We start from the raw sequence: 7,598 nt of genomic DNA on the forward strand, positions 1-7,598 counted from the left end.
TTGATGTGTTACAATTTTAATCAAGGTTTCATTATTCTATTTATAAAAATGTTGAGTTCAGGTTTCCATGAAACACTTTGTATGTTCTAAGAAAATACATTCCTATTGCTTATGTGGCCTGTCTCCAGGAAAATATTCAATGACCACTTTTGGGGGGTCAGTTGTGGGTCCTGAACTCTGGGCCTGGGCGCTGACCTGCAGCTCTCCCTTTCAAGGCTAGAGCCCCACCACTTGAGTCACAGCGCCACTTCTGGCTTTTCCTGCTCATGTGGTACTGAGGAATAGAACCCAGGGCCTCATGCATGCAAGGCAAGCACTCTCCCTCTGAGCCACCTTTCCAGCTCTTCAATGAATGCTTTTTACATTTTAATACATCCCAACTTTCCATTTCATCAGCCTACAGTACTTTCCTGTCCTCCCTTCTCACATCTTCTCACTCCCTCCAGATCCAGGAAGATCCATTCTCCATTTTGGATGGTTTCCTGTTCACTGCACTATCACATCTATAGTCCCCTGTGCTTTATAATAGTCTTATTCACCACTCCATGTGCTAATACTTACCTACTGCTGATTTACTAATATGCTAATATGGCAAAACCATAACATGATTAATACTTTTGGCAATGATTATTTTCCCTAGAGACATCAAAACACAGACCACATTTCATGTCATTTCTTGTACTCTTTGTGTCAAAGAACATATTCAGATTTTCATTGACTCTCAACATCATTTGAAAGCATACTTTTCTCATTGTTGAAAATGTTTCTCTTTGTGTAAAAAAGTAAACTTTTGAAGAGAGATCACTGCTTTTCCTCATGGTATGTAAGTGACAGATGTAAGGCAGATGTCAAAGGTCACATCATTAGTGGGGTGCCAGTGCCTCATGCCTACAATACTAGCTACTCAGGAGGCTGAGATCTGAGGATTGATTAGAAGTGAACCTGGGGTAAGAAAGTGGGTGAGACCCTCATCTTCAATTAACCACCAGTAAACCAGAAGTGGAGCTGTGGCTCAAACCTCTAGTTTGAGGAAAAATATCAGAAGGGGTCTATATAGGGAAGGAAGAAATTAAACTATGCCTATTTGCAGATGACATGATATTATGCTTTAGCAACCTGAAAAACTCCACTCCCAAATTTCTTGAACATATAAAACACTTCGACTACATAGCAGGATACACAATTAACCCACAAAAATTAGTTGCCTTTCTGTACATCAACTATGTACAAAAAGAAAAGGAAATCAGGAAAACAAATCCATTCACAATAACCGCCCCCCCAAAAATCTAGGAATTAACCTAACCAAAGAGGTAAAGGACCTATTTAGTGAAAAGTATAAAAACCTAAAGAAAGAAATCAAAGAGGACACCAGGAAATGGAAAGACTTTCCATGTTCTTGGATAGGCAGAATCCATATTGTGAAAATGGCCAGACTGCCAAAAATGATAGAAAAATTCAATGGAACCCCCATCAAAATCCCAATGATGTTCTTTACTGAAATAGAGAAAACAATCCAAAAATTCATTTGGAACAATAAAAGACCTAGAATGGCCAAGACAACTCTAGGCAAAAGGAACAACACAAGGGGATCATGATACCAGATTTCAAGCTCTACTACAGAGCCATAATAACAAAGACAGCTTGGTATTGGTACAAGAACATACTGGAAGACCAATGGAATAGATTAGAAGATCCAGAAATAAAATCAAGACCTATATTCAGCTGATATTTGACAAAGGAGCCAAAGACATACAGTGGAAGAAGCACAGCCTCTTCAACTATTGATGCTGGCAAAACTGGGCAGACACATGCAAAAACTAAAAGTGGACCCCAGCCTGTTACCATGCACTAACATCAACTCAAAATGGACTAAAGACCTTAACATCAAATCTGTAACTCTGAAACTACTGCAGGACAGAGTAGGAGAGACACTTGAACTTACAGGCACAGGCACGAACTTCCTGAACTGAGTCCTAGGGTCACAACAAATCGGAGAGAGACTCGACAAATGGGACTACCTTAAAATAAAAAGTTTCTACACAGCTAAAGACATAGCTGACAGATGAGAAAGACAACCAACCAACTGGACAAAAATATTTACCAGCACCATCAAAGGCCTAATATCCATTATATACAGGAACTCAAGAAAATAATCCCACTCAAATCTAACAACCCAATCATTAAATGGGCAAGGGAACTAACGAGAGACTTCTGTAAGAAGATATAAAAAAGGCAAAGAAACACACGAGGAAATGTTCATCAGCCCTGGCCGCAAAGGAAATACAAATAAAAACAACCCTGAGATACCACCTTACCACAGTCAGAATGGCCCACAACCTAAATTTAGTCACTGACAAATGCTGGTGGGGATGCAGAAAAAGAGGAACCCTATTGCATTGCTGGTGGGAATGTACACTAATACAACCACTTTGGAAAGAAGTCTGGAGTTTCCTCAGACAGCTAAATATAGAGCTCCCCTATGACCCAGCCACACTGCTCCTAGGTATCTATCCTGAGCAACAGGAACCAGGATACAAGGACACATGCACCTCCATGATCTCAGCCTCCTGAGTAGCTAGGATTACAGGCATGAGCCACCGGTACCTGGCTTTGTTTTTTGTATTGATTTTAATAAAAAGTTTATTTTGTTAGGTATCAGGATGGCAACTCCTGCCTTCTTGCTGGGAGCACTTCCATGGAAGATCTTCCTCCATCCTTTTGCTCAGTTTGTTTTTTTTTTTTTTAATTTTATTTTATTTTATTTGAGAACATACTGTACAGAGGGGTTACAATTACATGGGCAGGATAATGCATACATTTCTTACCAAGCATTGCAGCCTCCTCCTTTGTTTACCCTTCACCTCCCTTCCCACCCTCCCTCCTCCCCCCCACCCAATCAAACCCCCCCTCCACCCCCCCCACTCCGACATTGTAAAGCTGGTTTTGACATGACATTTTGTACTTCTCATTGTTGCAACAGGTCCACCTGAATCCTTAAACGACTTGTTTGTCCCCGTCTCCTCCACATGTTATACTGACATCAAATATAGTGAAAGCGGGGGTTACTCAGAGTTTGTTTTTCTCTTTGGCTGTGAGATGGGTCTCTTGAAGACAACAAATGGATGGATCTTGTTTTCTGTTCCAATCTGCATTTCTTTTTCTTTTGATTGGTGAATTGAGTCCATTCATATTTATGGTTATTATAGAGAGGCAAACTGTGCTTCCTGCCATTTTCTTGCTTTCCTGTTTTTCTTCTTTCCTTTCCTCCTGTGCTTACTAAATTGGCCTCCTAGTCATCTGTCTGATTTGGCTCCATGATCTTGATTGTTTTCTTTGGACTCTATTCCCCCTCTTAGTATTTTTTTTGTAGTGGGGGCTTACTGCTTATGAATTCATTTTGTTTTTCTTTATTATAAAAACTTTTAGTTTCTCTGTTGAATGTGAATGGTAGTTTTGCTGGAAATACCAGTCTGTGTTGGCAGGTGTTGGTTCTCAGGCCTTGGGTGGTATTTTTCGAGGCTCTCCTTGCATTCAGAATGTTTGGGGAGGGGTCTGGAGTGATTCTGATTTTCCTTCCATTGAAGTATAGCTCCTTCTTTGATTTTGCCAATGCAATTTTGCCTCTTTGTTACTCAGGTTTAGTGTTATTACTACGATGTTTTCCTCCTGGGATCCTGTTTGCTGGGTCTTCTACATGGTTTTGATATGTAGGTGAGATTTTACCTTTTAAGATTGGAGAAATTTTTGGCAATAGTCTTAGTGAATAAGTGTTGCATCCCTCTATTCTGGTAGTCCTCTCCCTCATCGATTCCAGTTATATGAAGATTAAATTTTTTGGCATTGTCTGCATGCTCTTAGATTTCCCTTTGGTAAATTTTGAGAATTTTTTCCCCAAATCTGTGACTTTTTCCTCCATCTGCTGCATTTTGTCTTCAGTGCCTGATATTCTATTTTGCATCTCATTTGCTTTGTTAACTATGGATTCCATTGTGGTTTGCATGATCGAAATTGATCCACTTATGATTTCTATATTGGTTCTCAAAGTGTTAATTTCACCTTTTAATGATGGGTGTACTGCATCTATTCTTGGTTGCATTTTTTTTTTTTTTTTGAGATCCTGGAATTCTTTTGATATTTCTTTTCTGTGTTCTTTGAATTGCTGATTCATTTCTCTCTTTAATTCTTGGGCCATTTACTTTATCATCTCTTGGATAGAACGTTTGTCCTCCATTTCTTCTTTGCTTTCACTACAGTTTTTTCCTGAGGGATGAGATGATTTGTTGTCTTGATTGTCGATGAAACTGTAATTTTTCGCTATGATTATCGTCTGGGATTATCAGACTGGACTCCCGAGCTCTGACTGTTTTTGGTCAGTAGGTGGCAGTCTTTACTTGGTTCTGGGTTGGTTCCCTTGTCAGTTGCCTTTGCCCCTTCTTGGTTCCCAGGCTTGGCAGGTTCTGTCGGGGCTGTCCTGAAAGGGCTGTCTTCCAGATTCTGGACGGATCTGCTCCCCTGGAGCAGGAAGATTTGATCCTGGGACTGGTTGTGGGCTGACTGACAGTGCTGTGGAAATGCCCTGGGATCTCAGCCGGTCGGTGCCGTCCAGGTTCGTCTCTGTGGGGGTTTTCTGCGTCTGGGTTCTGCAGTCCGCTGATGATCCAGCAGTCCCCAGCAGCCGAGGGCGGTGTTTGTGGCTAGGCCTGGAGCTGGGCTGGGCTCTGGCGCCTGGAGGGCGGGGATGTCACGAGTTACCCTCTTTGTGTATGCAGTCTCTGAGCGGTTTTTTTTTTCCCCTCTTTTCTTCCCCAGTTCCTGTGGTTCTTGCTTGTTCAGCTTTTCTTGTTGTCTTTCTCTTGGGGTTTTGTGTGTGGAGATTCTTTCTCTCTTTTCGGTTGGACAGAGTTAGGACGACTCCTGTTGTTTCTGTGCCACTTTGGGATCTATGGGATATGATGGGCTTTTATCGTGTGTGTGTGTGTGTGTGTGTGTGTGTGTGTGTGTGTGTGTGTGTGTGTGTGTGTGTGTGTGTGCTTGTACTGGTCCAGGGGCTTGAACTCGGGGCCTGGGTGCTATTTTGGAATCTTTTTGCCTAAGGCTAGTGCGCTACCACTTGACCCAGTACTCCACTTCTGCCTTTTTGGTAGTTAATTGCAGCTAAGAGTCTGATAGACTTTCCTGCCAGTGCTGGCTTCCAACCATGATCCTCAGATCTCAGCCTCCTGAGTATCTAGGATTCCAGACATGGCCCACTGGCACCCAACTCACAACATATGTTTTTATTCCTCTCTAATTGTAACTTAATACGATTAATTGAACTTCCCAAAAATCTCATTCCACACAACTCTTCCCAGATTCTGAACACTCAATTTCAAGGAGTTCAATACTTCAATAATTATGTTTATGCCAATACATTATGCCAATAATGTAATGTTTCCACTTATGCATGGTTCACAAACAAGATTATATTTGTGTATCTGTTCAGCTTTATATCATATACATGTAGCCTATTTTTTGGTGCTTGTGCAAAATATCTCTGGCTTAGGTCTAGTAAAATGTGCTAGAGTTATGTCATCAACATAATTTTTACATTTCTGTGGAAATTTAGAAGCATTGGGATTGTTTGATCCTACAATAATTCTTTTTTAAAAATTGCTGAGCTCACAGATAATATTGCAGAATATTGACACTACTTCATATTCACACAAGTATGTACAAGAGTTATAGTTAATCCAAAATACCACAAGCACTTGCTATCTATTTTCTTATTGAGAATAACAATTCTTATGGGAATGAAGAATTATCTCCTTGTTGTTTGTGTTAGCTATTACATGACTTAGTCTCAAAACTAAATTTAAAGAGGGTTGAGTATATGGATCACTAACGTTTCCAGACAATGAGAGGCCCTGAGTACATATATATAGCTTCTGAGGCTGAGATCTGAAAATGGCTGTTGAAAACCAGGAAAGGGAAGTCCATTAGATTCTTATCTCTAATTCACTCCTAACAAAAAAAATGGAACTAGAGATTTGTCTTCAATGGTAGGGCACTAGCTTTGAGCACAAATACTTAGGGATAGAATCCAAGTCCTAAGTTCAAGACCCTAGAGCTGGCACACACAGAATAAAAGAGATAAGATGATGATGGGTGAAATAGCTCACTATTGTTCCTATAGAAACATTCAGTATACACTGTATATTCTCATACCTAATTCTTAACAGAACTGCTATAAACGTGAGTGCTATGGAAAGAAGTTTTGATTTATCAAGAGAGCTGAGGCCATACAGAGGGAAAAGTAGTTACATAGACTGCAGAGATAGATCCCCAAGGCACACACAGTAGTCACTGAAGCGTGAATACATTCCATGCATGGATGCCTCTAAATCAGAGGAAAAACCAGCAAGAAAGTCAGCAGAGACAAGAGATAATGCATACATAAGAGCCCATGATGAGTTAATGTAACATACACATACTTACACACACATAAACTATACATAGACACGCATATATATGTATTATTAATCTATCAGGAATAATAATATTGCATCATTTACAGAGAAATGGATGGACCTAGAAAAAAATTCATACCGAGTGAGTTAAATCAGTCTGAGAGAGATGGAGTGCTTGATTTATCTACTATATGGAAATTATATTTAAAATATAAACACATATTAAAGCATGCACAGGAGTACATACACAGTCAAACTGAAAAAGCCTGGTTTGCATGGTATAACTCCTTGAACATTTAACAAACAGTTCAACGAAGTGAATACTAGGAAGCTGAAAGCTGGCTGGTCTGAGCCAGGGTACAATCTAAGGGGAGGCGCGGTCATGTGGAGAGAGGAATGTCAAGGGTATGAAGCATCCACAGTTCTCCTGTACTCCTGCTCCTCCCTTACCTCATTAGAAAAAGAAAAATAATAATGAGCTTAGCTTTCCGTTTTTCTGTTGTATAATGGTCAAGGACCTGCAACTTTTGGTCAGTACTCAATATATATTTGGCTTTTCAAAATGCATGACTGATGCTAAGAATTTTACATTTGGTTAGACATAACAATGGACAAGTCTACCAACTTGTTGAAGAGTCTCAGTAGTGACAACACATCTGGAAGTGTTGTATAGAGCAAAAAACAAGTTTAAATACACATTTCCTAGAAAATACAGAATACCCTAATTTCCAAAACTTCCCAACGTGTCACTAATCTGAGAATCAAGAAATATACTCTTTATTTGAATTATGTAATTTCAACCCCTCTGTACATCTACCTTAGAATAGCAACAAAAATGTTTAAAAAACGAATACCATGTTTGAATAATGTTCAAGTTGTTGACTTTAATACTTCTCAACCATAGCTGAACATTGAAAGCAGGTAAGTTTGTATGTTAAGTAGCAATATTTGATCGCTAACAAGTGCAACTAAATCAAAATTGGCTCTGAGCTCTCTGGAAAGAGGGGCATGTGTACAGGTCATTCTACTTTTATTTCTATCATCAGGACAAAGTCTAATCAGAAGACAGATTAAAGTAAACTTCTACCTAATTCATGACCAAAGCATTAAAGAGGCACACCTACAGTCTCAGGGAGCATTATAAAAGGTCTG

At 39.7% G+C, this 7,598-nt stretch overlaps 1 protein-coding gene; it reads right to left on the reverse strand.

The window, feature by feature from the left end:
* Positions 1-7,598, reverse strand: part of LOC122115690 (cytochrome P450 2C25-like) — a 451,891-nt gene that overhangs the window by 146,979 nt on the left and 297,314 nt on the right.

The sequence above is a fragment of the Dipodomys spectabilis genome, unplaced genomic scaffold, assembly GCF_019054845.1.
Source record: "Dipodomys spectabilis isolate Male_0828 unplaced genomic scaffold, ASM1905484v1 ptg000125l, whole genome shotgun sequence".
Classification (NCBI taxonomy): Eukaryota; Metazoa; Chordata; class Mammalia; order Rodentia; family Heteromyidae; genus Dipodomys; species Dipodomys spectabilis.